Raw genomic sequence first — 10,625 nt, 5'->3', positions numbered from 1 at the left:
ATCACAGTAGTTGTTGAGGGTGCAACAAGTCAGCACCTCAGGAGTAAATGTCAGTTGGCTTTTCATAGCCGATCATTAAGAGTATCTCTACTGCTCCTGCTGTCTCTAGAGAGTTGAAAACAGCAGGTCTGGGACAGGTACCACGTCCGGTGAACAGGTCAGGGTTCCATAGCCGCAGGCAGAACAGTCTAAAATCATTAATGAATGTACTTGTTTCTTTTTTAAACTTGTATGAATTCCAGGTGAATTGAAGAGGGTACAAGTAAGGAATACCATTGTGCCATAAGATTAGAAGAGCTTTGGGGGAAATACAGTACACTTCAAGACTTGGCTAGGAGTGATTCCAGTTTCCTTCAGGGTGAGCAAGACCAAACACCATCAGAAGTTAAAATGCTCATCTTGCCACAAAGTCAGTGCATCTCAAAATCTTTAGTTCCTTCCTTTTTTAAAACGTTTATTTAATTACTCCAGTGGGCTAAATCAGAGTGTTTCTTGGTAGTCTAAAATAAATCTACTTTGAAACACATATGGTTATAGGCTTACAAAAAAGAAGATACCTGTACCATTTCAGATCATTTTAAGTTTGCATCCCAATGTTACACATTATATACATCACAGAAGGCAGAACTATAACAAAACCGTTTAACATATAAAACAGGATTTTCAGATTATTTTTTAACAATGTTGATTCATGAAATTATGAAAAATATGAATACCATTCCACCCATGAGGCCACTAGATGGCACTTTGGTCATTCGACTGTAATCAGTATCATAAAGGGTTTGAATATGTCCTGTTCCAAACCACCCTGTAACAATAGAGAGCAGCAGATCCAGAGACACATTCTGAATAGAACCAGAGAGCACATTATAAGTACGGCTGTGAGCAGTGCAGCTCTAAAGCGTTGAGGTACACAGACTAATAATGCCCAAATGCAGTATATAAAGAGCTGAAGATGTGTCTTGTGTTTCAATACTTTGTCTCTCTCTTAGAGCAGATGCAAGGACCTGATCAGGCATGGATCAGCAAAAGGAAGGCCAGGGTCATTACAATACTCAGAAAGTCAGAGGTTCTCATACAAAGAACGCAAAAAATGGTCATGTTGATTGATTGCAGATGGCTGACCTCTTCTTATACTGTAGATTCTCTGAAAAGGTATCAGCATTTGTTTACAGACTTTACATGGTTGGTGTAAAATCCTATCATTTCCTTTCAATTCAGTGTTTCAGTCACATTGGAAAGTAGGCTGTAGCTTTCCTTTGTTGTCAGATCCCAGAGATGTTGGTGAAGGTCTCTACCTATTGTCATTACTAATATGATGGTGAGGAGAACTGTCACATCTCTAAGCGTCCGGGTTAGGAGACACACTCACAAACTGCTATTGATGCTGATTATCACTCTCTACCGAGGCCAAGCCAGTCTAAGACCAAGACAAACAGAAAATGTGAAAAGTGTCATAGATCAATAGATGATCCATAGATGATCAATATTGCATGATGAACGATTCAGGACAGTTGCAGTGCACCGAAGCCACGCTTCCAAAATTCAGCCAGCAGAATGACATCAAATACCCGATGAGATACATTAGATCTTTACACATTTAATACGCAATGCAGATTACGGTTTTCTCTATTTTCATCAAGCTGTCATGTGATGCGCACAGGTAGCAGATACTCATACGAAAGAGACATGACCCACAGTGGGGCAACCAACGGTGACAGCAACAGCATCAACATAATAGGTTCCCTGCTTGCTAAACAGGAACTGACCTGGATCGTGCAGGTGTACTCCGAGTCATCCAGCAGCCTCACCGTACAGTTGTATTCTCGTTCCAGATTCCTGATGCTGCCACTCATGAAACGGCTCAGCATCTTCTTGCTCTGTGTCTGTGAATGGGACCACAAAAAACTGCACACAGCATAGATGTAATGTCACATCAACAAAGTCCCTCCTCTTTGGTCCAACACCTGGATAGCAGCAATGTCAATCTACAGCGGTGGTTGAGCATCGTATTTCCGGTAGCCCAGATGTGATATCGCACTGAATGCTCAACGGCTGGGCAACCAAAGAATGTATACTGTATCACTCAATGTGATAAAATGTTAGCCTGCTGCTGAGGTCCAGTTAAACTGTTGTCATACCTCCACACTCTTCATTGCTCTATTCAGTCAAATGCTGCTGGGCGGGCCACGGACTAGTCTCTGAATGACGTGTCTGCGCGCAAACGACAGTCAAAGCAGAGGAAATTGGCTACATTTCTGTGTGTAAACCACAGGTTGGTTCTCCGCGAGAGCAATGTGACGAATAGTAATTTCGAATCTCCCACGTTTCCATCAGAATGCAGGGCCATGCCCATCAGCTGAAATAATGCCAGTTAGCCTACACCACCAAGGATACGAAATGCCAGCAAGGACTGCTCGACCTGATTCGATGAGCTGCTCAGTTCAAGAGCTGTTTACATTGTATTTCAAATCGCACCGTATGCAAATGAGTGCATCACGCGCTCGAGGAGAGCCGCTGGAAAGGAGGTTGGCGAGCGGGAGGTGTTAATCGGGGACTGTTTCATAATACAGAGAATGCAATAGTCATATTTTTCTAGATTCAACCTTTGAAATAACCTAGGGAATATGCAATGTCCATAATTGCCAACAGTATCCAATGAGGATACAAGGACCATATCACCTCCACCCTACCTGACACCCTAGACCCACTCCAATTTGCTTACCGACCCAATAGGTCCACAGACGACGCAATCGCAACCACACTGCACACTGCCCTACCCCATCTGGACAAGAGGAATACCTATGTGAGAATGCTGTTCATCGACTACAGCTCAGCATTTAACACCATAGTACCCTCCAAACTCGTCATCAAGCTCGAGACCCTGGGTCTCGACCCCGCCCTGTGCAACTGGGTCCTGGACTTCCTGACGGGCCGCCCCCCAGGTGGTGAGGGTAGGTAACAACATCTCCACCCCGCTGATCCTCAACACCGGGGCCCCACAAGGGTGCGTTCTGAGCCCTCTCCTGTACTCCCTGTTCACCCACGACTGCGTGGCCATGCATGCCTCCAACTCAATCATCAAGTTTGCGGACGACACTACAGTGGTAGGCTTGATTACCAACAACGACGAGACGGCCTACAGGGAGGAGGTGAGGGCCCTCGGAGTGTGGTGTCAGGAAAATAACCTCACACTCAACGTCAACAAAACAAAGGAGATGATTGTGGACTTCAGGAAACAGCAGAGGGAGCACCCCCCTATCCACATCGACGGGACAGTAGTGGAGAAGGTGGAAAGTTTTAAGTTCCTCGGTGTACACATCACGGACAAACTGAATTGGTCCACCCACACAGACAGCGTTGTGAAGAAGGAGGCTGAGGTTGTCGGGCTGTATCACCGCCTGGTACGGCAACTGCTCCGCCCACAACCGTAAGGCTCTCCAGAGGGTAGTGAGGTCTGCACAACGCATCACCGGGGGAAAACTACCCGCCCTCCAGGACACCTACACCACCCGATGTCACAGGAAGGCCATAAAGATCATCAAGGACATCAACCACCCAAGCCACTGCCTGTTCACCCCGCTATCATCCAGAAGGCGAGGTCAGTACAGGTGCATCAAAGCATGGACCGAGAGACTGAAAAACAGCTTCTATCTCAAGGCCATCAGACTGTTAAACAGCCACCACTAACATTTAGTGGCCGCTGCCAACATACTGACTCAACTCCAGCCACTTTAATAATGGGAATTGATGGAATTATGTAAAAATGTACCACTAGCCACTTTAAACAATGCCACTTAATATAATGTTTACATACCCTACATTACTCATCTCATATGTATATGTATATACTGTACTCTATATCATCTACTGCATCTTGCCATCTTTATGTAATACATGTATCACTAGCCACTTTAAACTATGCCACTTTATGTTTACATACCCTACATTACTCATCTCATATGTATATACTGTACTCTATACCATCTACTGCATCTTGCCTATGCCGTTCTGTACCATCACTCATTCATATATCTTTATGTACATATTCTTTATCCCTTTACACTTGTGTGTATAAGGTAGTAGTTGTGGAATTGTTAGGTTAGATTACTTGTTGGTTATTACTGCATTGTCGGAACTAGAAGCACAAGCATTTCACTACACTCGCATTAACATCTGCTAACCATGTGTATGTGACAAATAAAATTTGATTTGATTTGAGGTAAGGAAAAACAATGATAATGTAACTTATTATAGCCTAATATGCCTATAATTGATCTCATCCGGGGAGTCTATAATTTATTGCATAGACTAGGCCTACTATTAGGATTGTCTGGTTATGCAATAGGCTGTTGGCTCCCTCAGGTGCTGGGTAATTTCTAGTGCCGTCTGCTCTTGGTAGTCTTGAGCAGGTGGGCCGCTAGACCACTAGGAGAAGCCGCTGGAAATGGTTGACATAACGGTATGTACCTGCCCTACCTGCTTTACCGTTATCTCAGTGTGCGCTTATAATAAGTAGAGGGGTGGATGGGATCGCAGATCACAGAATAGGCTACCAACACATGTGGAATGCATGTAGCTGTAGGAGATGAATATATTAGGCTACACAACAGCCCTATGAGTATCGGAAGCTGTCAATGATATCACTTATCAATTATTAATGAAAGACTCATGTTTCAAACAAGTTTTGTTTAACCCATAAGAGTCTAAACCCTGTCTATGTTCTACTAAGCTATATGGAATTGTTTTAAGAAGGTCATACCCAGGATCATTTTGCTATTTGGTTTTGAATTTTAAGACCCCTTGAAGTATAAAAAAATATATACACAAATTATTTGATGAAACATTTTATTTGGCCTTACTGCTATTAGCCTATACAAACGCATTGAATAACAGATTCACTACATGGAACAACAGATAGTCCCCCCAAAAAATCTAAAGGAAGTTTGTTCTGAGGTGTCTGTCCTATATCTGAGAGATATAAGAAAGATCAGGAAACATTTGTTGACATATATTTGACCCCGTATTTTTGGCACTTAACAGTCTAACGCCTCGATCACACCGACAGCGTTAAAAAGAGTACGCAGCATCATCTGGATATGTGTGCCACAACATTTCAACATTCACCTTCTGCTACCATTTCTGTCAAGCCATCTACACATACCGTTTAATGCATATGTTCGATAAATCCAACATATGCACCACACAGAACGCACTGCAACTACCTCTGCAACGCAATGCTGCAAGGCAAACACAGCGTTCCATTGGAAATGAATGTACTTCTGGTGTACCACAATGCAAGGACAGCTGTCGGTGTGATCAAGGAGTGAGCCCTGTCTAAGACGGGAGGGGGGGGGGGGTTACTAACTATATGGAATTGTTTTAAGAAGGTCATACCATGGATGATTTTGCTATTTGATTTTTAATTTTAAGACCCCTTGAAGTATAAAAAAATATATAAAAAAATGTGTAGAGGGTGAGCTAATCCGAGGTCTTTGCTATTGCTAACTTATGGGATAGGCCTATGGTGCTGTTAAAATTCTGATATGTGTTCAACATTACATGTGTGGGCAAATACTTTTTAACAACAGGAGAAAACACATTTACCAATCATCATTCATGGACATGACAGCATGCTAGTAACACCTATCTGTGATGGCATGCGGCAGTTGATTGGTTCATGGCACTGCAGAATGGGTGTGGTCACAAGCATAAATGTGACCCTGAGTGAGGAGGGGTTTCTGGGTGTTGTTCAGCTGTCCTTTCACAGGGTCACGTCTTCTTCCTGTTTCTCCTTCTGGCCTTGGGAGTCAACACGGTCTGGGTGTGAATAACCAAGAGATGATGTCATAGATTCAGCAGCCCAGGACAGTCTTACAAATCCAAGCCCAGTTTCCACAGTGACCTGACCCCAGGCTGTCAAACATCAAAACAACCCTACCGGCTGGCTGGGGGGTAAGGAGCGAGAACAGGACTTGGCATCATGCTACCTGAGAGGGGTAAACAACACTCCAATATAGCCTATATATAGTGCACTACATTTGACCAGAGGTCAGAAGTGGTGCATTACATAGGGAATAGGGTACTATTTAGGATATACCCCAGGACAGCCAGCCAATCACTCTGGCACAAGACGTCATGTCAACACCTAGCCGCTCCAATTAGCTCAGATCTTAACCCTCATGAGTCCAATCGAAACGGAACACCATGTTCCAATGTTCCATAGTTTCGATACCCTAATGTGATATGTTGTATTTTAATCTTATCCAATATTTATCCTGATGGAAGCCATTTGAAGCTGGACACACTACTGTATATCTTACATAGCTTTGTGATCTCAATCCCATACACACAATGTTTATGAAAGCCTAGCAGTCTGAAAAGTCAGTGGAGTTTAATGTTCTGCTTTCACCAAACAGTAATTAACTGTTGGCCCACCTGGGTGCATGTGAGGATGTCTATAGGAGTGATAACAGAAGTTTCATAGTAGTGTGCCACACGCAGTCTACTTCCTGCTTGTTTGCTATTGGACCACTAGAGGGAAGTAGTGAAGTGTTCAGTACTGCATAAACTCAGGCACCTACTGTAAGCAGGGTATTTGTACTCTTTACAGACCTGTTTGAATTGAAATTATTAAATTGCTAAACTGTACAGAGAAGTGTATTTGTATCCAATGAGATATTGACTTGAGTGACTTTACACATCTGTCTAGCACTGAGGCATATTGTAGTAGGCCTACATTAATTATATATTTGGGCCTACATCTGAAGGGGCTCTGGTTGTGTTTAGCTGCTGTTGAAACTGCTGAGGCCTAGAGACGACATAGGAAACCATGATGATAAATGTATTCATTTGATCATAATTAGGGGATCAGTTATCCTGTATCCTGTATAGCTGACAGGCAGATAAGCATTACAACTTCTACCATTTATAAATACTGTAGAAATCAACATGTTGTCTCATATCAGAACCAACGTGATATCTTGTATCACAGCTGTAGAGTAAATCAAGTTACCTGGTTCTACCTGACCTTGTAACAGAGTGGGAGGAAGCTGGGTGAAAGTTCAGGGCCATGAGGCGTTAAAGGTCACTATTTACGATGTCAATGAAGTGGATGATGACCCCGCCGGCCATGGTGGAATCAAGATGAAGTTACAGCGGCTCAGGCCCTTATCTACTACCACACCAGAACAGAAGTACTATATCCCAACAAGGTGACATAAAGAAGTCCTCCTTCCTCTTTAACAGCCACTCACCTTGTGATAATGTGATTTAATTGGCTGCTTTTTGGTTTCACTTATAGCGGCACAGTTTACTCATTATTTTGGGCAAGCACATTGCTCTATGCTGTCTTGCATTGATTGAAGAAGGCTTGTATAACCATTTTACAGTCATTCAGTGTCACGTGATTTGGGTGGGCATTCTATGTTCATTTTCTATGTTTTGTATTTCTTTGTTGTTTGGCTGGGTGTGGTTCTCAATCAGAGGCAGCTGTCTATCGTTGTCTCTGATTGAGAACCATACTTAGGTAGCTTTTTCCCACATGTTATTTGTGAGTAGTTTTCTGTTTTTGTGTCTTCACCAGACAGAACTGTTTCGTGTTGTTACATTTTGTTATTTTGCCTCAGTGTTCAGTTTTTTAAATAAATAATCATGAACACTTCCCACGCTGCGCTTTGGTCCACACCTTCTTCATACGACAACCGTGGCATTCAGAATTGGATTTTAGCGTTATAGAGTGTGTAAATTAGTATAGAAACATTTCTTTTGAGGGTGCTGTCCAAAATTAGCAAGAGATTGCCTTGTAAAAGGGTAAAAATGGGATGAACTCCAGAAAATGTTCATAAAAATATGTCAGTTCAATCAACAGAAACAGAAGCCGGTGAACCTACATTTCATCTGTCTTGTATAACTATTTTGCCATGGGATTATGTTTATGTAAAGGCCGCTGGTGTTCCTGAACATCATTCACAGACATCTAGAAATCTGTCCAACAAGGCTACAGGACATTAGGAATGACGCTACGCAATACAAAACATGCTTTTCAAACCCCCCATCTGATCCAGACCATGAGGTCAACACAAATAATAACGTAACGTCTGAATATCAGGTTTCCTCATTTATGCAATGGGATAATTATCCTAAATCAGCTGTAAATTCAATATAATTACAATAATGTGATTTTCTATTTCCATAATCAGTGGGCAAAACATATGGCGTAACAAAAGCTACTATCAGGTATGAAGGTAAAACCCAGATGCAGACAACGTCAAATTAACAATTGTTTAATAATCCAACAAGGGCAGGCAATAGACAGGTCAAGGCAGGCAGGGGTCAGATAACCAGAGGTGGAGCAACGGTACCAGACGGCAGGCAGGCTCAGGGTAGGCAGCGGTCAATAATCCAGAGGTTCTGCAAAGGTCGGCAGGCAGGCTCAGAGACAGGACAGGCAAGATTCAAAACCAGGAGGGCGCGAAAAAGAGAGACTGGAAAAAGCAGGAGCTGAGACACAAAAACACTGGTTGACTTGACAAACTGGCAACAGACAAACAGAGAACACCGGTATAAATACACAGGGGATAATGGGAAGATGGGCAACACCTGGAGGGGGGTGGAGACAATCACAAAGACAGGTGAAACAGATCAGGGTGTGACAGCTACTTTAGACGTCCACTATACCAAAGATGTATCCAAGACAGCCTCTGTGAGGTCAAAGAGGATATCAACCAAATTTGACATAATCTGAGACCCTTGTACAATCTGTCATTCTCTCTTTCCACACATCTTGTAGAAAATCCCATCCATTACGCCATAGGCCAGGTGTTTCAGGGTCATGTGACATGGCCTCGTGGTCTATGTAGTGGTTTCACACAGTGTTGTGCTTGGATCCCAGTAGCATAGCAGCATACACACCCCTCTAAGAATGTACAGCCAGGCAGAGGCTAGCCGAGGGCTTCCCTCTTTGTCCCTACCATGGCTTCTGATTGAGGGCTCTGAGCCAGCTGCTGTGGGAGGTGTGTGTGTGTGTGTGTGTGTGTGTGTGTGTGTGTGTGTGTGTGTGTGTGTGTGTGTGTGTGTGTGTGTGTGTGTGTGTGTGTGTGTGTGTGTGTGTGTGTGTGTGTGTGTGTGTGTGTGTCCAGTCCAGTCCAGTCCAGTCCAGTTCATGTACGTCCATCATCACGTGGTGGTGGTGGTGGGAGCAAGCAAAAGAGTGGAATAATTCCGCTTGATAATAAGCAGAGACACACTGCATCAGCTTTCCATGTAAAAGACAAGGCCTGCAATGGAAATGTAAAAAATTGTCATTTAAAATAGTAGCGCGGGAGGCACGTATGCATGTGTAATCTGATGACTGTCTATGCAGAGTAACATGGGAGGAATTTTGATTGGTATCTTTGGACTTGATTTAAGTGTCACTCACTCAAAAATCTGTGAATTCATAGTGATAGTGCCAGTTACGTTCCCTAATCCCTAGTGCACTGAGATGCATGTTGAGTTGTCCGTATGCTGGAGAGAATGCAAGTTAAGGTGAAAAGTGTAATATCCTTCTTTAGAGTTATTTTGATTTTGTTTTGAATTTGTTGTCCATTCATTGACTAACTAATGACCTTTAACTACACAAATGAGGCATCATGCACCACATTTTTGAAGGGGACACTGGTGGCCAAATGTGAATTATTTTGTACATTTTGCGCAAAATGTACGATATTGTGTGTATTTTCATTGTGCTCCGTCAGTTGGATGAGCAAATGGCAATGTACCACCCACACCCATAGATCTTGAAGGGACTATATAAGGCTGTTCTATTCCTATTGCTTTTCCTCTGGGGGTCTGACAGAACAGTGTCAATCACAACACAATGAGAGCACAGGCAAGGACCAGGGTGGTCGAACAGTGTCATCACAGCTTAACCAAACAGCAGCCCAACAGATGATGAAACTGACATCCACAACTTGCACGGCAATTCTGTGAAAAACTCACTAAGAACAGCACTTGTTTACATGTTATATCACTAGCATAAAAATATCACAGAGAAGTAACCATTGCAAAATGTTCTATTGCATTTAGACTCACATTTGTCCCAGTATCTTTGTCATATGCAGGATCAACAAGCTTGTTGCTGTGGAAGGTCAGTCATTGTAACCAAACACTTTTATGTTTGGAAAGTGGGAGTGATGGGACTGGATGCCTGAATTTACAGCTCATTTAAATGGACTTTTAAGGCTGGTGTCATCATTCTGATTGACAGGGTCATATGATACTTTAGCACCACGGGCTGTATCAAGCACTAAGCATACACGCTGTTTAAGAGAAGAAAAAGCGCAGTCACCCATTGGGCCACATGAAAGACCCTCTGCTGTTTTAGAGGGCACGTTTTCCAATGGTAACCAAGTCACAAAATCGTGGTGGCCTAACTTGCTTAACCCAATTCATAACATTTGGAAGACAACCAACTCTTAGATGGCCTTGTGGCTTCTGACTAAGCATTGTTCCATATGGATTTATCTCCTCCACAATGCTGGAACGGATATCATCAAAACTATTTTCTACGGATTCTTTCCCAAATTGAGTTTTCCTTGTGGTGGTGGGGTATTGTACTTAAAATGGTTCGAAGGCTAGTTTTG

The sequence above is a fragment of the Salvelinus alpinus genome, chromosome 33 (assembly GCF_045679555.1).
Source record: "Salvelinus alpinus chromosome 33, SLU_Salpinus.1, whole genome shotgun sequence".
NCBI lineage: Eukaryota > Metazoa > Chordata > Actinopteri > Salmoniformes > Salmonidae > Salvelinus > Salvelinus alpinus.
The sequence above is the reverse complement of the archived record's forward strand: the minus strand, read 5'-3'. Positions refer to the sequence as shown.